General features: G+C 38.0%; 1 pseudogene; it reads left to right on the top strand.

Moving 5' to 3' along the window:
* Positions 1-793: 793 nt before the first annotated feature.
* Positions 794-20152, top strand: LOC143690513 (transcription factor Dp-1-like; annotated as a pseudogene).
* The last annotated feature ends 3820 nt before the right edge of the window (positions 20153-23972 follow it).

Raw genomic sequence — 23972 nt, 5'->3', positions numbered from 1 at the left:
GGAAGCAGGAGCTGGATTAGTGCCCAGGACCCCATACACAAGTCTGAGGGAGGGTGAGCTACAGCATAGCAATTGGGTCTCACCTGGGAGCCCAAGAATGGGACATCATTTGTCCTAGGCAGACACTGGGGTCAGCAAGGACATTATTGAGGTAGTAAACCAGTGTCCATCAGAGAGCTCAGGAGGAGCCTGCCTGCCACACTGTGGCAGAAACTGGGTCCATGTACAGGAACTCCAGTTCTCTCTCTGACTAATCTGTGGAAGAAGACTTGATCTCTTTGAACCAAATAAGACTTTAGAATTCTTCAACCATTTGGTGTTGGTTTGGGGTTAAGCTTCAAGAGAGAGATGTTGAACATCCCATTAGAAAGAGCATCTAGATGCTTGAATTATTATCACCTGTAAATGAAAAGAGATTTGGTCATAAGTTTATCTTGAGTGGTTGAAACTGGCTATGCTGTTTAGAACTTAAGAGGGAGTGTATGTGCACTTACCGTCTTTAAATATATTTGGAAACTGAAGAGTGGAGAGATAAGGGAACTTACTGTCACACAGAGTCAACATTTGAATTCAGGTCTCAGTTCAAAATCCGTGTCTTCAATGGCTCTGCTTTCCTGCCTTCTAGACCTACTGGGAAGCTACTGGACTTCTACCATTTCATATATAAAACTGTTCAGCATCCAGTGTTGGAACTGGCTAGGAGGGAAACCTGTATCCTGAGTCAGAAGCAGGGCCCTGAAGGTGGGCCTGGGCAGATGGGACTCTGGGAAGGGTTGAATGGAGCTGGAAAGTAATGTGGGGTGGGTCGCACCCAGAGTGGAAGTTGGGGATCCTGACCCCACTGGGCAGGGTACTGTGGGTCAATCCAGATGTAGCAGCCAGACAGCAAGCAAAGCTCAAACCAGGACTGGGTTGCCATGGAAACAGAGAGAGATCCAAAGGCCAGAACCTGGAATCCAAACCAGGTCAGTGTGAGACAGTGTCTGAAGCCACAGCTGGAGCAAAAGGGGTGGACACACAGGCCTTGGGCAGACAGATTTCCTTTGAACGCCTGACCGCTGCTCTTGCTGGCTTTGGTTCCTGCTCACTGCACACGAGTTGTTTTCTGCTCCCGGAGAGCTTTAAAGGCACTCTAATTCTTCTGACAAGTGAAAAGACTCTTTACCAGTTTACTAGTCTCTGCTCGAATACATTCAGTGATAAGGAGCTTATTATCTGTTTGGAGGTAATGGTGTCTATCTTTGAATGTTTTAAACAACAAAGTTTTTTCGTACATTGGAATAAAATCTGGCCCCTAGGTGAACAGATCTTTCTCCTGAATTTCAGCTCTTAAATGTTCAGTCACAGAGACTGGCTGGGGGAGATTGTTAAATCTCCAAGGATTTAACAGCAGAAATTCAAATCTATTAAATCTGGCATGGGTTAGGGAATCTGCATTTTAAAAAGCTCTTGGGATACCTCTGATGTGCAGCTAGAGTTGCAAGCCACTAGTTTAGTTCCCCAAAAGCCTCATTAAAATCCTGTTGATTCTACTTGCTAAATATTTCTACAAACCACTGAGAAGGGTTGCATCTCCTCACTATGTTAGCTGGCTTGGTGTGCACTTTCATCATTGCTTACCTGAGAACTATAAAGCCTCCTGCTGGTCTTCCCACCTCCAGGCCTGCTCCTTATAATCCATCCTCTTCACAATTGCCAAAGAGCTTTTGAAGCTGTACTGAGAAGAGGCTCATTCTCCTGCTTCAAATCCTCTGCTTAGTCCCCCTAGCAATAATAATATAAAATACATAATATATATATTTATATTATGTATAATGTATAAAATAATAAAATAGAGAAACAGTTTTCAGTTAGGCCTCTGTCAGTTTCTCTTCACTCTCTGGACCCTGGCCACACCACACCACTTAAGGTTCTCTGATGCTTCATACTTTCTTAGCTTTGAGCCCCTGTATTTGCTTTTCATTTAGCCAAGAATGCTTCTCTCCAGCCTGGTTAATTTCCTGTTTGTCCTTCTGCACTCAGCTCTGGCATGGCCTTCAAAAATGAGCTGTCCAAGATGCTCCTAGATTAGGTAATTTTTTTTTAATAGCAAATAACTTTTATTTATTTATAAATTCAACTTATTTAATCACAATCTTATAGAAAAGTTGGAGGTACAGTAAAAAGATTTTTCCCCTGAATCATTGACAGTATGTTGTCCACCTGATGCAACATTCATCCTTGGATACATGTATATATCCTACAACCAAGGCTATTTCTTATATAAGTACAAGACAGCCATCAAAATGAGGGAATTAACATAGATACATTTTGGGTATCGAATCCTCAGACTCCATTAAGCTTTTCCAATTGTCCTGATAATGTCCTTTATAGCAAAAGGATCCAGATGAAAATCACATTAAATTTCGATGTCATGTATCTTTAATCTCCTTTAGTCTTTCCTTGACTTTCATGACCTTAACACTTTTGAAGATAATTTTCTGGTATGACTCTCAATTTGGGTTTCTCAGGTTATACAGCTTGGTCAGGAATATAACACAAATAAAACAGTATTTGTGTCATTTCATTTTATTAAACATAACAAACATAATTTTTATTTATCATACCACTTGATATTCACTTTGATTACTCAATAAGGGAATATCTGTTGGCTCTTCCACTGTAAGCTACTCACCTTCCATTTGTAGTTAAATTTTGTGGGAAATGTCTTACACAGAGCAACAATTTGAAGACATGGAGATGTTTGATTGCTTAAAATGTAAATTTAAGCAATTTAAATTTAAAGAAAAAAATCTTTGACCTATGATCTGTGGCTAAGTCTGTGTTTGGTTTGTCCATCTGGCCAAGTCCCAGAGTCTCCCACTCACTCAGGGACCATGTTCTCTAGTAAACTGAATTTTTCCTCAGTGTGTATTGTATTTAATTGCGGCTGTATTAACATATGCAAGAAACAGAGGAAAATCCTTAGATAACATTGCCTAGATTAGGTAATTTGTTACATGATGTGTTGACTTGGCTGTTTGGGTAATTTATATCCCGAGGGCATTTTGAATCCAGGAACATTTGAATATACCATCATTTGATTTGAGTTCACTTTGATGGAGTCTTAAAAAATGAACTGTTAAAGTTTCAACTTAAAGAAAAATAGCCAAAACAGATGTCTTTACTCCATTACTGATCTTTACAGCCTTGCCACTCCTCCCCTCTGGGGGTGGGGAGCCAGAGGGGATGTGCTTAAGAAGGAGGTGAAGGTGAGAGCCAGGACCTCAGCAGAGCCAGAGATGGAGGAAAGGTCAAGGAGGGAGAGAGTGTCAGGCTCAGGGGCTGCCCTCCCTATGGGTGGGCACATTTTGTCACACCTGCTGCTTAGATATTTACCACAAGAATAAAAATTATTTTGGCATGGTTATTTTAGGTTAGCTATGTAAAACAATTACATCAAGAAGGCCTTGTCAAAATGCCTTGCTACACGGCCAGTTGCCTGTCTTCTGAGCTCCCGTTCCTTTATTACTCTTTATGTTAACGGTCTGAAGCTTGACTTGGACATTAGACCATAAACTCTCTGAGGCCAAAAGCTTTGTATTTTATTTATATGTTCCCAGTACCTAACGTACAAAACCTAGATAATTTGAGGAATAAACAAGCCACATAGATGAAGGGCTCTTGAGAGTTTGACAGGGGACGCCGTTGCCCAAGTTTACAGAGGCTGCACTTGGAACTGAATTCTGTTTTGGGCTCTGTGCCCAGTGCATTTTCCATTACACTGTGAAGAGTTCTATCAAATTCACTTGTAGTGCTTTCCTCTTCAGGCTAAATGTCCTCTGCTCCTCTATCTGTTCCTTACGTGCACAGGTTTCCAAAACCCTCATTATGTTGGTCAGTTTCCTTTGGATACACTTGACTTAAAATAGTGGCATCTAGGACCGAGCACTGTCTTCTAGCACCTTCCCCTCCTCCCCGCCCATATAGCTACTAGGCTGCTATTCAGGTCTCTGTGACTGTTGGCAAATTCTGGACTGCCACCCAGAGATTTTTCATGCAAAGCTGGACTCCCGCCCATAACTTCTTTACACAAAATTTTCATCCAAGTCTTCCTTACTGTTTCTTCAATGACTGTAGTTTTTTTTTTTTTTTTTTTTTTAACTCAAATACATTATATTTATCCCTGTTAAATTTTGTTACTTTCTTCCTGCCTTCCTGGGGTCTGATAATTTTAAACCTCATTTTATTGTCTTAATTTATATTAGCTCGCACTCAGTTTTGGGCATCTGACCATTTGGTAAGAGTGATATTTATGTTTTCTGCTAAAAGCATTGACTTGCTGTGATGTTTACCCAGCACAGAACAGTTGGGTAATCTTCAACCTTCTTTTCATTTTTTTCTGTGTACGTATGGCCCCAAAATCAGCACAGAGCTGGAAAGCAGAACAATCTTTTCAAAATGATGTTAGACAGGCAGCTATCTGCCCATACTTGAGTAGCTGCCAGTCAGATTTCATTCACAGATTCTACCTAACAGTACTGTCCATTAGTCTGAGCCAGGGTGCCTGGTCTTAGCTTCTCCCATCCATGGCTAGTGTGAGCTATCTAGCCGTGCTGATTGGTCCTGGCTGAGTGACAGTTATCTGTGCTCAAATTTTCTAGGTGCAGAAAAAATTGCCTTGTTCTCTTACCCCTTGTAAAGTCCTACTGATAAGGATATTAAATAGTAGATGTCCAGCTTTTTGGAGACTATGCTACCATTTCATGTGTCAACTAATTGGTGGGTCATTTAGTTTACTTGGGATATAATAGTATAATAGAGTAGTTAAGAGTGGGGCCTATGGAATTAGTCTTGAGTCCAAGTTCAGCTCTGCTACATAGCAGTCTGATCTTGGGCAAGTTATTTAACCTCTCTGTGCTTCAGTTTTCTCAGCTGTTAAGAAAGAATGGTCATACTCTGAAAGTATCAAATACTTCAAAATGAGTTTTGAAATGAATTAATATGTGTTACTTGTTCAGCACAGTGCTTGTTTGGCACACAGTAGGCATTTAATAAACATCATCATCATTATGTAAGCATAAAGCTTTTACTTTTTTGAAAACACTAATACTGAGGTGACTATGGATGAAATACTTTAATTGTACTCACCACTGTTAAATGTTTAATGCCCTTATAAACCTTGGCGTGAATATGGGTTTTATTGAAATTATTTCACACATCTAATATCTCAAAATAAATTTGATGGTTCACTTAATTACCTAAGTATTTTCACTCAAGGCATAACTGGTTTGCTCTTCTAGGAGGCCTTGGAGAGCTATGAAATCCAAAAGAGGAGACAATCTCAATAGAAAGCAGCCCTAGCTTTTCCAAAAGTAAAGCTAAAAAAATTCTACAAAGTGTTCAAAAGAATAGAAACTAATTCTGAAGAGCTCTACCATGCACTATTAACTAAATAGAATGTTTCTCTGACATCTGTACATAGGACCAACACACTCATTTACGGATAGTAAGAAAATTGTTCTTTCATGGAATTGGCTTTTTGTAGTACCGTTTTTATTGCCTCACCTTGCCCATTTGCTTTTACTCCTTTCATGTTCTTGTTCTTCTCCCCAAAGCTGGCTTTTCTTGTCAGATTAAGAAAGGGTAGCACTATAGGTTGGTAAGCCCTTATTTGCCTGTGATAGGATTCTTATAAATAATGGCTGAAATCACTAATAAAAATTTAGCATTTATTATACACCTTTTCATATGCAGGTGCCGTGCTAGGACCTATAGGGGCTATAGACATGAATGTATCTTGGTTTCGGTCCTCAAAGTGATTAAACACTAAGACAGACAATTCCAGGAGAAACTGCCTGAGCAAAGCACTGGGGCAGAACAAAGATTTGCAAAACGCTGGGAGAATAGTGGCTACAGGCTAAGGTTTTTTGAGGGGAGAAGGAAGTCGGAAGAGGTAGGGGAGGGCCCGATGCTGAGGGCTTGACTAGAATTATTTTGCATGCTATTCTATTAGATAATTGGTCTAATATGTGGGGTGTCAGTTTTCATTGAACAAAACACTGAAACAGTGGCACTCAAATGAGATGAAGTCAGCATTAAATAGCTTTTGGCATATGTATCTGTTAGTTTTCTCAGTATTAAATTTGCTTGTCTGACACATTATTATTTTTTAATTAGTGATGAAAGTACTCTAAAACTTCTGGTAAAAGGCTTCATAGATTGATAGCTTAAAAGTCAGGTATCTCTTAGTCTCTAAATTTTAATCACTTTACCCCTCTATATTATTTTTATTCATATTTGAAAATAGTAGACAAACTCAAAGTGGTCATACCATGTCATTTTATTTTAACTGGAGGGGCCCTAGAAGGAGGGGTTTTGACCATAGAAAATATGTATAGACAACACAGAGTCCTGAAGTTTTAGGAATACTATTCACCATTTGGTAGTTACTAAGAATCTGAGAAATGCCAGTCCATAGGTAAAATAAAATCTTTTTTTTTTAAAACGGCAACTGTTTTAGTTTCCTAGGCTGCTGAAAGCAGATACCATGATGGGTTAGCTTAAGCAATGGGAATTTATTAGCTTATAGTTTGAAGTCAGAAAAATATCCAAATCAAGGCATGCTGTCATCCTGAAGACTGGCTACCAGCAATCCTTGGCTCCTCTGCCACATGGCAAAATACATGGCAGTGTCTGCTAGTCTCTCCTTTCTCTTCCAGGTTTGGTTGCTTTCAGCTCTTTGCTTCTGTGACTTTCTCTCTCTTTGTATTCATTCCATTTAAAAAGGATTCCAGTTATAGGATTAAGACCCATTCTGACTGAGGTGGGCCACACCTTAACTGAAGTAGCCTCATCAAAACATCCTGTTTACAATGGGTCCACACTTATAGGAATGGATTAAATTAAGAACATGTTTTTCTGGGGTGCAAATATCTCCAAGCCACCACAGTAACATAAATGGCAAACTTCTAGAGAAGATAGCAGGTAGGATACTGATTCCAAGGTCCAACATGGGTATCCTTTATGATTTGACTGTTTTACTTTCCCTGATTTCCTTCTCCTTTAGTTGTCAATCCTTATTTCTCTTGGTTCTCTGGCATTTTGGCTATGAGTCCTGGAAGCTTTTGGGATAGGTGGCCTTCAGGTATCAGATATTGTATTAAGCACTTACTATCTGCAGGATCTCCCTTTCGGTCTTTTTTTTTTTTTCTTCTTCTTCCTTTTATCTTAAGTCATACAAAAACAGATGATGAACATTAGGTATAAGCTCTCCTTTCCTTATGGTCCTCATAAGTCAGGTCCAAGTCCACGATCAATCCTTTTTCTGGTGAGTATAAGTCTCCTCTGCATAAACATGGTATATAAGAATGGACACATTTCTTTTTTTTTTTCTCTTAAATCAACTTAAATCAGCTTTGAGCCCTCATCTTGTTGGAGCTGCCAGCAAATTTAATTTTAAATGTAAACTGGCCTCCATTCCCTAGATTGTACAAAATTCTCATGCATTTTAGGCTAGAACAAAATACAAGGAGGCTCCTTCTATCTCCCTGATAATCTCCGTGATGTCTGTTGTCTATGATCCTTCTGAGTCTAGCAACTGTGCTGCCTAAGTGTCACACTTGGGGACATGCACATTAGTACTTTTGACTATTGCCCAGTGCTCCTGGGTGACTCCATCACCATGCCCCAAGTTCAGTTGTCTTTTCAGGGTGGTGCTACAGAGCTGGGCTATTCCTTGTTATCCATATACTTCACTTTTCTCTGTTCTCACATAGTGGGTCTTTTTCTCCCTACTTTCAAAGACATTGGTATGATATCTTCAATGGTGTAGCCCATGCAGCAAAACCCCTTGAATTGGGAAATCCAATAGATTTGCTTACCTTCTTGGAAGGGGCAAAGAGATGTAAGGGAGGAAATTATGAATTAATAGCACAATAAATAATCCCAGTTCATTCTCTTTGAATCTCTATTTTTTCTTCTAAAAATTGCTCTCTAGTGGGTTCCCTTACCTTAAATATTTTTTTTACACTCACCCCAGATGTTTTTCTTTTCTTTCTTTTTTAACATTTTAAAGCTACTGAGAGCTGTGCTAAAAGGGCCATGGCCATTTCCCCCCTGGAATATCTTTAATCTTTTTGCATAATCATAACTGAATTATGATAGTACAGTTTCTTTGTTAAGATGTGTGTGCAGATGCAAGCTACTACTAGAAACCAAATATATTTTATATTTTATGATCATAAACATATATGAAGCCTAGAGGGTAGAGCAGAAGAGAGTAGAACATTTCTTTACTTTTTTCCTTTTCCTGATAGTTTTCCACTTTATACTTACAGAGTTAGTCTTATTTAGGTTTCTGGGAGTTCTTTTCCTCTCTGGTCTCTCCTGTTTTACAGCAGTCCCAGCTCTGGTGGTGCACAAAGTCAAGATATGATAACCTTTGTTCCTGGGATGGAAGGGAAGCCATTGATTCTTCTATTTCCTGTGGTGATATTAGGACTGTTTCCTCTCAACACTGGCCCATGGTAGGGTTGCACTTCCTCAACAACTTTGAAATTACAGATGGCCAGGTGGTTTGCTTTGGCCAGTGAAATGTGAGTGCAAGTGATGTGTGTCACTTCTAAGGGGAAACTTAATGAGTTAATACATGATTTTAGTACATGATTTTAGCATTTGATTTTCCTTGCCTCTCTCCATGCTGTGGTTGATCATAAAGTATGTGTTGAGATGGATTCCTCCTTAACCTTGTTCCTTGAATGGCTGTAATGAGCACAATTCCAATATTGACTCATATTAGGCATGTAGAGGGAGTGAGAATAAATTTTTGTTGTGTTTACTGACTGAATTTTTTTTTTTTGCTATGGCATAATCTAACTCATCTTAACTAATAACAATCCTCTTTAGGAATGGATTATTCTAAATTCTTTAGAGTGGTGCATCTAAAAGATACAAAATAAAAAACTTTGTCCTATTATTATTGATCAGTTCTTTGACTTTTTTTTTTTTAGAGAAGTTGTGGGTTTATAGGACAACCACTCGAAAAATATGGGATTCTGATACACTAGCCTATTATTGACACCTTGCACTGGTGTGGAACATTATTTACAACTGATGATAGCACATTTTCATAAATGTATTATTAACTCTGGTCCCTGGTTTAACTTACTGTTCACTGTACAGTATGGCTCCATGGATTTTTTTTCTTTGAGTTTTTAAAAACCTTGTGACAGCTCTGCTTCTTTCCTTGATCTTCCAAAGATCTCTTCCTACCTCTGTAGTGTGGATTGGACAAAATGAAGAGATTAAGTGGGATGGATAAGCCCACTATGCTGCAATAAGTGTGGTACAGGTGGTCTCCCTTTTTATGGTTTCCTATTTTTCAATCAATTCATACTTAATAAGCACCTATGCTTTATTTCCCTCGTCTTTTTCCCATGTCATTAGATTGTTCCAAGATTGCAACCTCAGGAATTCCAGTAGCTCAAGAGCAAAAGGCAAGATGGCATTTTTCTGTCCTGATGTGGGAGGTCTATCTGCCTGAGACACAGACACTGAAACTACAAATCTTGCACAGGCATATGCTTAGTGTGCTTTTCATTCAGTCTTAAAAAATGATTTTTTATGGCTTGCCATATACTAGGAACATTGCTTCTTATAATAATTGAGAAGTGGTGCGAATAAAAACTGCAAGGAGATATAAAGGCATATATTAGGGAGAAATGATCTATATTGGGGCTTTAGGAAGGTTCTTTTGAGGAAGCAGTTTTTGAGATGAGAGCTGAGACAGAGTTGCAGTTGACCAGGAAAATGTTGGAAAGGGGTTGTGGGCCAAGACCTCCTGCAGAGTAAACAGCATTTATAAGGAATGTGAGGCTAGAGGAAGCATGACACATTGGAGAAAGCAATAGAAGACTTGTGTGAATTGGAGCACCAAGTAAACAGGTGTCATGTGATAAGGCTGCACAGATAGCCAAGGTCAGACCATGTTGAAGATTTGGCCATTACATTAAAGGCAATGGAAATCCTTTGAAGGATGGATATTTTAGTTTAGTTATTGACACCCAAGGTTTGGGTTCATGATTAGATTTAAGTCTCTTCATGCATTCAGCTTTCTTATGAGGGTTACATGTTAGGATGCTTCATTAGGTGGGGTTACCTCCACTGAAGCTAGAGAAAGGCCAGGGAAATAGCCTAAAACCGATTAATTGTCTTCAGCTTGCTTTGATGTGCCAGCCAAGGGGTAGAACATGGGGTAGGGGTAGAGTTATCTGAATTTATTGGATAAGCACAACAGTGGGCCTGATTTTTAAATTATATATATTCCCTCAGGGACAGGCTACCTCTTAAAATACAGATTCAATAAACCAGAATAAGGCAGGGATTAATGTATATAATCCAGGGTTTTACTTGTATAAGGCCAATTACAAGCAGATATATATTTAGATGTGGATAGGTAGTGCCGTTTACAGAAGGAGGTCACCAGTTTATATTCAAGTCTATTGTCCAGCACTTATACAGCCTCTTCTTGACATTTGGTAGCAGCTGAATCATATTTAAAAATAATCTGAACTCAACCTCTGAAGTTTTATGGCAGGAAGCAATCCTGCATTGGCAGGAAGCTGAATTGAATGCCCTATAGATCATTTCCACTTATGAGTTTCCGTTGTAGAAAACAAATCCATATTCATTCCAATGATTTCCCCTTCGTTGTTTTCAAACTCCCAAATGGAAAAGATTAGATTCAAGTTTCCTCTCATAAATTACACAGCTTTAACTCAGTAAATTTGCATAAGCCCCAAACACCAAACTCCCTACAAATAGTTGAGATGAATGTATCATTTATATCTCACATTATCTATTCATAAATTTTCAAATTATAAATGATCTAGCTTTTGTAGAACATGACTACGAGAAAGATCGGCATCAATTCCCACAGCAAAGATGTAGCCAAAAGGGTTGGGCTACTTAATGAGCCTGAGACCCGTGAACTGGAGCTTGATAAAGGATTAGGAGAGTTGCTGTGGGATTAGAATCCCAGAGGAGTCAAATTTAAACAAAACAGACCTTTAGAGAAATGTGCTTGACAGGAAGACTTGTGCTAAGCACAAGATCCGAGCTGTCTGCCTGTGTTCACTACATATTAAATCTGATATCTGGTAATTTGAATTGATGATAAATTCCTTTAAGGGACTCTAAGGAGCCTTGCCCTTAGAGTGGAATTGGTGGACTCAGTGGCAGTTAGTTGCATGTCCTGCCAGAGGGAAGGTATGTTGCTCTTTCCCCTTCTCTTACCTTCGCTTTGTTCCTCTCCACTCCATTGCTTCTGCCCAGTCTTCTCGTTCCTTTTCTTCTCATGGCTTTCATTTCTACCATCATGCTCAAATTAATGGCCTTATTGTCTTGATTCTGTCTTTTCTGCCCTCTGAAATGACAGCTCTCCTTGTCTCTTAACTAGTGCATTCCCATCCTTCTGGGACCTTCTTGAATTTTCCTTCAGGAAGTCTTCCATAACTACTACTCGGTCTTTCTTTTTCTCTTTCCTCTAAATACCTACTGTTTTTATAATCCATACCACACAATTTCATGTCTGTTTTAGATTTTTTTCAAAATGAGGTTTGTTGCATCTCTTCAATGAGCTGTCAGCTTATTTAGGACAGGTGCTCTGCCCTATGCTTCTTTTTCTTATTTAACAGGCTTTAGCTGGGCCTAAAGCAGGTACCAAAAACCTACTGACTAATCACATTGCTTTCTCTTATCTTTCTATAAAGATTACACTGTATTATTTGAAGTTCTTGTTTCAGTTGCTTTTGGAATAATTTCATTTTAACAGTATGGGTCTGGCCAAAGACATGAAAATAAAATGATGGGCAAATATGAGTCTCCTAGTAATATGGCAAGTTGAATTCTAAATTTTATAGATCACTAGTTCCTAAGTATTCATTGTATTTGTGGAAAATTATACCAGTTAATAAAATAATAGTAATTATATGTATTTTTTTCAGGGGACAGCTGATTTTCATGTCTATTTTTACAGTACAAGTTAAGAACATTCCTATATCTATTGTAAGTGGAGAAATAGCTTAGATTTACAAAAAATGTTGCCTTAAGCAAGAAAAATCCTTACCTTTGTAAGATGTTTAGCGTATATTATAACATAATATAATATAATGCAATATAACATAACATAACATAACATAATATAAATTGTGTTATCTGCTTCAACTTTAACCCTTTCCTGCTTATTTTGATAAGTTTCATTAAATTACTGACTTGTATTAAACAAAATATCTCTCTGTGGACCAGAAGCCAGAAAAACTGGATTTTCCTAAAGTTTGAATATGCCTTGATGTTGTGAATTTTGGGATGTGCAAGATATGAAATTAATTTTGTCTTTTTAAACTGGAAGACAGATGTTTGGTCATGTGGAATGCTAAAACTTATTTTCAAAGGAACAAATACTCATTGTAGAAAATTTAAAAATACAGAAAAATATAAACGGGAAAACAAAAATCACCAATTGTGTTGCTGGACAAAGGTGGTGGATTCTTTTGCCCAATGTGCTCAAATGACTAATTCCTGAGACACTGGGGTTTCAAAGAGAGAAAGTTTATTATTAGGTGTGAAGCAGTAGGGCAGATGGCCTGTCGGCCCAAAATCTGTCTCCCCAAACTGCAGTAATTCTGATAGTTTTATAATATAAAAAGATGGGCAGGCTTTAGGATAACAAGCACATGACCCCAGATGATTCAGTTAGAGGTGATCTAAGCATGCGCAGATTGATTACATGCTTAGTCACAGAACGTATTTAAGAAAATGGCAGCCATAATATGATCGTGGGTATGGTTTTTACTGCTATAATGAGGTATAGGTCATTTATAGGTTAAAGTCTAAGCTGTGCTGTGTGTCTTGTGTGCCAATTTTGGTTAGATCCAGTTTCGATTATCAAGATAACTTTGGACTTTGGGTGGGTTAGGTCTGTACTGACCCAAGACCCTTCATTAATAAACATTAAGGGCTATCTTTAGTGGTCAAAAGCCTCTAAAGTCAAAAAACTGGATAAATGGGTACAAGTGAAGTGTAGTAACAACGTTTTTACAATCCAGTGTACAAGATAAAGTCAATCCACAATTATCAGAGATCAAGGCAGTTGGATTACAATTCAGAGATTTCTGTCTACCCCAATATACCAGAAGAAAAAGGAATATCTTTATAATGATTCATCAATTAAAATCATCCCTTAAATCCTAATTTCTTGGTTACAATAGTCCTAATATGCAGAGATAATTTTTGTTAACATTTTGGTGTTCTTAGTTTTTTTTTTAATGCAGCATTCTATGATAGGCAGAAAATATATTTGATGCTTCTGTTCTTGACTAAATGGAAATAAAGGGAAGACAGCATTTATATTATAAACTTTTTTTTCATGGGCAGGCACCAGGTCTCTGGCATGGCCAGTGGGAATTCTGCCACGGAACCACTGTTGCACTGCTGTATAAACTTTTTAAAGTTGTGAAAATATGAATGCATTTTATTGCTTTAAGAAAAAATTTTGCTCTGATAAGTTGTAGTAAAAAACATAACTTCTAGCTTGAGTTGCTGAGAATTAATTTTTACCATTACATCTACATGAAGATTGCTGGTTTTGATCCTCGAGAAGGATTGATTTTATTACATATATATATACATATATATGTATATATGTATATATATATATTTTTTTTCATGGGCAGGAATTGAACTTGGGTCTCTGACATGGCAGGTGAGAATTCTGCCTGCTGAGCCACAGTGGCCCACCCTATTTAAAATATTTTGATGTCTTCTGGATAAGTTTTTAGCATAGTGGAGTTTGACTTCAAGAACATATGCTTGGGTTAGAATTGGGGGCACAGTAATTTATCCCTTCACATTTTCAGTGAATTTTATGTATGGGAGAAATGTGCCAGATTGATAGATGATGTTAATTCAGAAGACATCATAAACACTGATAAGTACAGAGGAAATCTATCCGCTTTGAGCATGCTTAGAAATAATAGGCAACAACTATAAAGCTCAAACACATATGGGGGAAGAATATTAGGAAAAGATTATCAGTAAACAACAGAGTTTGAGAATAGTAAATTATATAGAAATGACACTTTAATGGAATGTCAGTAACTATATACATTGTCATAAAGTAACAAGCTATTCTAGATTTTGTAATTTTGGAATGACTACACGTATTATTGAGTGCTTATCCCTTATTTTTAGAAATATACATGTATGTTAGAAGTGGCTTAGAAAATAATTAAGAGATATTAACATCACAAGGAAAATTAACCATTGGGATCTGAGTGCAAATATATTTAGACTGATGGACACATTTCTACAGAATTTTGCCATTTAAATGAACTATGTGGAGTTTAACCTCAGAGCACAAGTTAAGGTGACAACATCCAGATCACATTGTTATTATAAAATGAGTCTTCAGAATCATAATTGTTGAACACCCCCTTCAACTATGTGGGACTAATATATTATAAAAAGGACCTTGCGTGAATATGTTTCTAAGATTTTGTTTCCTTGTTGCTAGCTTTCTCTGGCAGATCTAAGATCTACATTGGTTCTATAACTAAAGGGAGAGATTCCCTTACTCGTTCATTCACCACTAACTTATGAATTAATTTATTCATCCAATATGAGTGAACGAATGAATGAATGATATTCTCATGAGGAAAATAAACTCTTTAGATTAGAGCAGAGTCATGTGAGTGAAGGGAAATGCTGTGTACAACCAGAAATGAAGTTTTGGTTGTGAAAGATATGAATCTCTTCAAGAATTATTTAAAAGTAGTTCCTGAGCAATTTTTAAAGGCACCTGGATGAATTAGTAGAACAAAGAGCAGTTGCATGTGGGGAATTGGGTGGGATAATTTGATAAGCTTTAATTATATCCCAGCCTAGAGACAAAGGTGTTTCAGAAACGCATATAACAAGAGCAAAGGCAGAAGTAGGGGCTTATTTCTGCAATCCTACTGTGATTCACCCTTCGTTTGGATCAAGTGTGGTTTGGCCTCCACACTTAGCCCAGCTGTGTCTCCACCCACTGAGGGAAGAGGGGAGGCAAGGCAATTATCCTGCTAATTTCTCTCAGAAAGATAAAATTGCAGAAAGAGTTTTCTCATTTCCCCTTGAATTATCCAGGTAGGGGGTCCAGCCTGATTGAGTTTCTGAGGAAATCTTTCCCTCCTCTTCATTTTGCATCTGTATACACAGGCTCTCTTCTCCATCTCTGCAGCTGAAGTTCGCCTACTGCTAAATACTTCTGAATTCTATACCTTTATAATTTGGCCATGAGGTCAGTAAACATGGACCTGAAAATTTCTATACCTCAAGCATGCACATGCACACATGTACATTCACAAAATATTGATCCATTCCCACAATACTTCTGTTTGATATATTATATATTTTATAAGTGCCAAAATCAATAACAGAGGCATCTACAACATGGGTAAAGAGTCACTGAAGTTTAATTTATCTTTTGCTTGGTAGATTCTATGCTGTTTGCTGGGAAAGATGATGCCATGTATTTCTCAGTGTAACCTCCATTGGCCTGATGATGCAAGTCACACAGCTGTTTTTAATAAGTACTTTTGAAATTGGAACTTCAGTTTAGTGTTTCTTCATTTTAGTGCAAGATTTAAAGCAGAGTTTTGCAGATCGTGAAACATGTGAGAAGCTGATGTAGGAATGGTGGCACGTTTTATAGGGAAATACCCAGCATATCTCTTTTTTTTTTTACATGGGCCAGCATATCTCAATCTCATTGTGTAGTGGGGAAGACAGCAGTGGCAGAGCCAGGCTAAGACGTGTGTCCCTTGGATGGCTATCATAATTATAGTGCTTCTTCAAATTGCTATTCTTTGAATATTTCTTCAGCATTTAATTTGGGAAGCTACTAAATAAAGTGTGAAAGAAGGATAAAGAAAGAATCACTTTTGACCGATCTCACCCTTTCTAGAATAATCTCCAGAAAATCAGCTTTTGCCTGAAACTTGCATTACCCCTTAGCAAAAACCAAACAATCAAAAAATAAGTCATCCCACTGAAAGGCAGACTCAGCACACCCACCAGGAACAAGGCAGGAACACAGGGATTCAGGCAAAGGCCAGGCAGTGTTGAGAGAGAGAGAGAGAGAGAGAGAGAGTGAGAGAGTGAGAGAGAGAGTTAAGCAGGTCTCTGTTGGCTAGCTTTCAGAAGTAGGGGGCTAAATTAGGAGTTGGCAGCTTTCCATTGGTAAAGTTTAAAATTTAAGCCCTGCCTTAGGCATTCAGGGTTATAAATGCTGGAGGGTGGGTGGTGAGTAAGGGGAGTTTACCAAAAGATTGCATCTGCCAGAGGGTGGGCTTGGGTAATGGGAGGCTACAGCAAGAGGGCAGCTGATGGAGGGCGAAGGAGATGCTGGGCTGGAGTGAGTAAGGGCGAGAGAGGCTTTCTGAAATATTTGCCAGGAATAGGTTCCATCCTAGGGGGAAGGGGTCCTATCCTTCAGGCCTAACACCCATCCCAACCCAACCCAAACCAAACCAAGCCAAACCTGTGGTCATTCAGGTGCAGCCACCTTAGAAGGTAATGTCTACAAGCCCGTAGGAGGTCTAGTCTCCTCAACCTCCCATCATCAGACTGGTTTGGTCCTTCCATCTAAGCAGTTTTCTCTTTGAGAAGAGCTCAAGTGAAAATAAATTTCTTCATCTCATGCTTGTACACTGATACAGGGTGACTCTAGAGTGGTCGCCATCAGCATTTTGCCTGACCACCCCACGATCTGGTTTATGGCCTAGTTAGTAATGTGACAGGTTTGAATAAACCAGTTTGCTTCAAGAAATGGTTGACTTGTGTGCTATTGATATAAATGAAATTTCTTGGGCTTCCATCTAAACTCTTTCTTAACTTCAGATGTCTTTTGGAGGCATCTAATTTAGAGATGAGAAATAGGAACTGCCTGGTTTCTAATTACCTTTTTCCTTTCTGAGCTCTCTCTGAGAAAAGAATGACTGACTGAAGTTTGTGTTTTAGCTTATGCTATATTATGAATGTGGCTGAAGAAACTGCTGTCCTTGGGCCTCTTGAGGTTAAGTTCTCAGCAACAATATGAAATTACCAACAGAAGGGCCCCAGAGAAGGTTGCATTTAGCTTTCTTTGTAAAATTTTACATTGTTAATCCTCCATCATAAATCTTGGTATTAAAATATGTTGCTTTATATCTACATTAGCATCCTCAGGGATTTAGAAGCAATTATATATAAAATGGAATTGTGGTCCACACATAAACAAGAATGATCTTTAAACCAAATTAAACAAAGGCTGTAATTACAAATCCATTTAATTTACAGATAGGGAGAGTTAACCTTTGGTTCATTGGTAAACAAATATGCAGAGAAACAATAATCTGCAATTTAATAACATGAACAAAGTATTTTTTATAAGCTACAGGGCTGATGTTTGATCAGAGTTTCTATATCACTTCACCTTTTGAATATTAAAGGGTTTGAGATGAAATTAGAGTGTGTAGCCAAGGCAATTAGTTCTAAGTTAAATTTTGGATATGCTTTCCCTCATTTATTATGTCTGCAGATTATCTCACAGGGGGACTGATTTGACAAAACTGGATCAAAAAAGTTTCTTTCACACTGCTTTTATTTTATTAAATGCCTCATTATTCAGTGTATCCTGCAATTTACAACAGTTTAATCTGGAATCCCCAGCAATTTCACCCCAAACTGCCCCAAGTTTGTATATCTCCAGGGTACAACCACATCAATTATTTTCTTAATTCAATATGATAGTTCAATAAGACTTTTCTTATTGAATTGATAAAGAACTGAGAGCCACCAAAAAAGGTTGTTGAAACTTGGGTATAAGTATTCAATGTACCATAAAATTTGGCTTCTTCATTTTACAAAAGTCATTCGCTTTATACTAAATTAAATACTATACTGTAGTTAGAATGAATTGAATAAGCCCAAATTAACCAGGAAATCACATCCCCTTTCTCTGGCTAATAATTCCTTAAAAATGGGAGTGGTTGTTTGAGCAAATAGAACTTTTTTTTTTAACTGTTCCACTTTCATATCAGGAAGTGAATGTGAAAGTAACAAGAGTGGAAATGATACTAATGAAAGCTACTTTTCTTTACTGAATATTTTCACCATATCCATTAACGATGAATGCAGAAACATAGCCTTGTGGATTGATAGATTTGTTTAAACCTATTCCTCAAAAATGCCACCTGCCTTTGCTACATCTTAAAGTGAGCTAGAAATGCTGTTAGTGATGTTAGTGTCAGAGGGTTCTCTAACCTTTGGAGATGACTTTTGGAGGAGAGCGTTAATATTTTGGTATTTATTGCTGCAGAACGAAAAACAATGCTATTATCTCTCTATATGTTTAATGGGCTCAGTGTAGTGGTTCTTCTGCTTCATGTGACCTTGGCTGGAGCTTAACAGTCATCTGGGGACTTGACTTGGCTGGAAAGTTAATATGGCTCACTGACATGTTTGGCAATAGCAGAGGTAGGGAAAGGATGGTCTCAGCTGGTAGGTTGAGACCACAGGGCCTCTCTTTCTCCAAGTAGTATCAGATCCTCTTCCTTTCTGTGTGGCCTCCGTTCACGGTCTCTCCATGTGGGCTCCCTTAGTGACATCTCTAACACGATAATTAGACACCTTACATGGGGGCTCAGAGCTACCCAAAACACAAAAACAAAGCTGCTCAGCCTCCTTAAAGCTTTGGCTTGAAACAGGCACAGTAACACTTCTGTTGCATTTCTTTGTGAAAACGAGTCACAAGGGCACGGGTGCACTACACACTCCACTGTCTCGGGTTGCTTGGGGGTGAAATTGACACTTTGGGCCAACCTCTGTTGGACTGCTTGGTAATAGCCCATCACCATGCTGCTGACCCCTTATGCTCTCTCCTCACTCCTGGGACAAAGTAGACATCGTTGTTTCTTCTTCAGAGGGTGAACATTTATAGAATTGATTTCACGGATCTGACAACATGGCAAAAGATGCTGATGTAAATGAAGCCAGTGGAGAACTAACTACAGGTCTTTATAGACTAAAATCTTGGAGAGTAGAAAAGATGTGATATCATTAGTTGCTGTTCATTTTTCTATTGTAAATAAAATCTTTGGATAGTCTAATATCAACATTGCACAGTAAGTGGAAATGCAACAGGAAAGGAGAAAAGAATGGGAAGACTCTGAGGCATTTTTCAATGAAAGTTTGAAAAATGAGCTTCAGAGGAAATGAACCATGTCATGTAAGGAGGTGAGGTATGAATTGGCTGCAGAGTTCAGTGCTGCTGATAACAATATTTTACCAAATGAATCAACTTATGATCAGAAGAATATAAAATGATGAGTCTATGATGCTTTAAATGTCTTAGTGGCTGTGAATATTATCTCTAGGAAGAGAGAAATCAAATGGTTTCTCTGCCTGCTAACTTCGCTCAAGAATGTCAGAAAATTTAGAGGTAGAGAGATAGAGAAAACTTGAAAAAATAAAACAGAAACGATCTCAACTTCAAGAACTTATTCCACAGCAAATTGCCTTCAAGAATTTTCTGCAGTCAAGCAATGTAGCAAGTCAACCAGCCACTTCCTTCCATCTCCATCATCATGTTCATTATGAACACTTGTAAGAAGACAGTGATAGAACGCAGTATTTCTAGTGTCAGATTTGAGTATCTGTTTAATTCTGACAACATATTTGAAATCCATGGTGAAACAAAAGTATTATAGTGAATGGGAGTGACCTGTGGACTAGAATCAGGATGCTGTTCAGCCAAACACTAAAATGGCAAGAAATTTGGTATCTAAAGCTCTGGATCCTTATGTGACACAAAATTTCTCAGAGGTCAATCAGCTGTGTATTTGTCACATCATCAGGTTCAACTTCGATGGGCGTAAGGCCTTCTACCCATGACTTGACCATTGGTGCAGGTGGGATATTGGCCATGAGTTCCAAAGGGTCAGTGGAATGCCAGGGGAGGATGATGGTGATTATGACTTCAATAAAAATAATGATGAAGACTGATTTTCTTGGCATGTAGTTTCTCCCCCCATTTTCAAATTCAGCTTCAAGGAAAAATTATTTAGGGAAGATAAACTTTTTGTTTTTTTTTTAAATATAGGCTTTTCTGTTTCTTTTTGGCTGACATCCAAGAAGATATTGATAAGTTATTGAATTTAGATATGCATCTCCAATAAACAAGCAAGGATTGATAAGATTTAAAAAAAAAGCCATGGTGTGGACATGTGTTTTGTGACCAATGTGCTGCTACGGAATCTTTATTTACTTCTTAGGATTTTGTTTCATTTCCTAATTTTTCTTTTTTGATTCAGACTTTGGTTAATTCTTGCTGAGTTTGCTGAAGAAATTGTACTACCTCCATCAATGAAAATACAATGTTATTCTTTTGTGGAAAATGGTATACTGAATGGCTATGTATTTGCAGTGCATTTTGAATAGTGCCACTTACTGATTGGGAGCAAGATTGCATATGAGTTTTTATTTTGTTAAATCAGGTAGTGTCCAAAGAACCAACCAAAACAGCAAAGCTCTATTTTTTTGACCATTAAGTGCCATGCATATTATTTTACTTTATCTTCTCTTAAATTATAATGACTGTTGTGATTTCCTCAAGTTTATACACTTTTTTTCTGCTCTGTTTTGCAGTGAATTACGAGAGTCTTTTTTTTTTTAGCATGTTTGGCATAAGTTTATTGCCATGCTGGTGCAGTTATATAAACTATCTTGAGGGCTTAGAATGGCTTATTGCTTATGGAAAAATTTGCCTATTTTCTTATAGGCAATGTTTGGAAACTTTTTATTATATAGTTGTTTATATACTTATTAGTTTATCATTTAAAGACATGTACTGAAACAAATGTTGATTTTGTTTTATATGCATCTTCTGGTAATCTATTATAGCATAGACATTAAATATAGAGAATGTTTTAATTGTAATTCAAAATTTCCTAATCCTTTTTTTTTTTTTTTGCATGGGCAGGCACTGGGAATTGAACCTGGGTCTCTGGCATGGCAGGCGAGAATTCTGCCACTGAGCCACTGTTGCACTGCCCTCCTAATCCTTTTTAATAGTCTTTTTTTTAATACAAAGAACAAGGAATTTCAGGACAGATCATTGTCCTTTTTAAAATTTTATTCACAAAACAGTTAACTGCACAGTTGCTGTATGTTGCCTGTTCTAAAACAATACACTTTTTTTTTTTTTTACTGAAACCCAAGGTTTTCTGTAGTATTCTATGAAATATAAAGAGACTTCAATTGTTCGACTTGGCACTGTTAGTTTTTATTAATAAAATGTGCATGGCATTAAAAAATGAACCACATATTTAATATGGAAGTAGACTGTGCAAAGACAGAGACACTGAAATGTGGGATACATTGGGGGGCATCTCTTGAGTCTAGGAACCACAATTATATATATATACATAATTTTTATACATAAAAAATACCTTTATAGACCATAATATATTCACCACAAGGCATAGGTCCTGACTTGAAGCATTCTTTCTGTCTGGCTAAGTTGTGAGGCTGTTCATATGAAATAGGTGCTCATATGGCCAAAGATTTTAACAGTATATTTAGTCAGGATTTAGTCAGGAAAACAAAATGACAAAGTATTAAAAGGAACAAGAGATTTTTCAATAGAAATTAGAACATACATAAATACGAGTGAGGTGGAGAAGTGAAGATCTGGAAGAGAAGGGTTAAGAGAGTAGAAAAACTCCACAATAGCTTGGAACCAAGGTTCTCAATATGAGGCCTGGGGGACCTGTGGAAATACTTGAGACTTTTCCGAGCATCTCTGAGTTCTTTTTTCAGGGCTCACAAGGTCAAAACCATTTTAAAAACAATTTTAATATGTATATGTTAGTCAGAGTTCTTTAGACAAACAGAACCAACAGGAGAGATCTGTAAATATAAGATTTATAAAGGTGTCTCACACAACTGTGGGAATGGAAGAGTCCAAAATCCACAGGACAGGCTATGAAGCTGGTGACTCCAATGAACGGTCTGGATGAACTCACAGGAGAGGCTTGCTGGATGAAGAAGAAGCAGTAAAAGAGTCTCTCTTTTCCCTTAAAAGCTCTCACCTGGTTGGATTATCTTGTTGTGGAAGATGTGCATTAGTTGATCACAGATGTAATCAGCCGCAGATGTAATCAACTGACTGATGATTTAATACACCAGCCTTCTGGTTTATCATCCAGGCATGAAAACTCTTTGCAGCAAAGGTCAGGCCAGTGCTTGCCTGACCAGACAACTGGGCTTCATCACTTGGCCAAGTTGACACCATAACCTAATCATCACAGTTCACCCCCTATCACCTTGGCAGCTATACACATCACCTTGAAACATGCTTAATTTCCAAATAGAACACAATAACAGACATATGTTTCACCTAACAATACTCAACTGTCCTGCGTACAACCAGAACTTTACTACATCTCTCCAGAATAGGGTGCAAGTCGTTAGGTAACATTCACTCTCTCTCTCTCTCTTTTTTTTTTTTTAACATGGGCAGGCTCTGGGAAGCAAACCCAGGCCTCTGGCATGGTAGGCGAGAATTCTGCTACTGAGTCACCGTTGCTCCGCTTGGTAACATTCACTCTTAAACTTCATATCCTATGACTCAAATTTTATAACATGAACCATACAGCTTATGTCATATGATAAGAGGAAAACAAGATATTTGCTTATATAAAAATGTAAACGTATTCATAACAAAACAAGGAGGAAATATTCATACAATCATAGTTCTCAATTCTGTAACTGGGCATGTGGTCATAGTTCTTATTTATCACTACTTTCTTCTATTATTCATTCTGTGTTTCCTTTACCCTCAGCAAGCATTTGAGCTGGCCATGGTTCTTTTCCAGGTGGAGTGACCCATCAGTCATTCCTGAAGTTCCTGGGCCAATGGTAGTTCTGCCTAGATTGGGTTGTTGCATCTATTCTTTAACTTTAATCACAGGGCATGGTAGTACTAAGAGACACCCTAGGCAATCTCCTGTATTCCAGGAAAACTCTTCTTTACCTCCATTGTGCAGTTGCAGTCCTAATTCCCCTAGATAGCCAGTATCAATCACCTAAGCCAGTACAGTAATCCCCTTTTGTGCCCGTTGATTCAGTGGCATGAGAAGCCCAAAATGGCCAGGTGGCAGTTTTAACATCCAGTTTAATAGAATCATTGTTTTGTCTCCTAGTAGGGGCATTCTTCCTTTTGGAATGAAGACCTGTAGACCAACAGCACTTAAGGTTTCAGGGACAGGAAGCAAAACGTTACCTAAGTGGATCATTAGGGGTGATAGTGAGTCGTGGCACTCCCATTTCCACTCTTTGATTCCTGGACCCATGAATCTTGGCTATGGGAGAAACAGCCCCATAGAGGGGATAGCACCATAGAATGGATGCTGATTCAGAGCATATACAGCCTCCTGGAGAACATTGCCCCAGTCTGCAAGGTATTGTCACCTAGTTGGCCTCATAATTGGATCTTAAGAAGGCCATTCCACCATCCTACGAACCCATCTGACTCTGGATGATGGGGAACCTGGTAAAACCAGAGAATTCCATGAGCCCATTTCCACACTTCATTTGCTGTGAAGTGGGTTCCTTGATCAGAAGCAATGCTATGTGGAATATTATGATGGTGTATAAGTCATCTTATACATGCAGATATGGATGAAGTAGCTCTCGGTAAGACTAAGGTGAAGAAGACTAAAGGCTAAAGGATGATATTGACTTTATTTTAATACTTCAACCTCTGTGTGAGACCAAAGGAAGAGATGTTAATTTGGTGCAAAATTTATATTTTTGATAGCACACTATCTAATCTAATTTGTATGATCATCTTATTCGAACACCATAACTACATGGAACCTTGAATAGGGAGTGATCTTATTGGTTTGTACAGG

Source organism: Tamandua tetradactyla, chromosome 7, assembly GCF_023851605.1.
Source record: "Tamandua tetradactyla isolate mTamTet1 chromosome 7, mTamTet1.pri, whole genome shotgun sequence".
NCBI lineage: Eukaryota > Metazoa > Chordata > Mammalia > Pilosa > Myrmecophagidae > Tamandua > Tamandua tetradactyla.
This window is presented reverse-complemented; position numbering and strand designations above follow the sequence as displayed.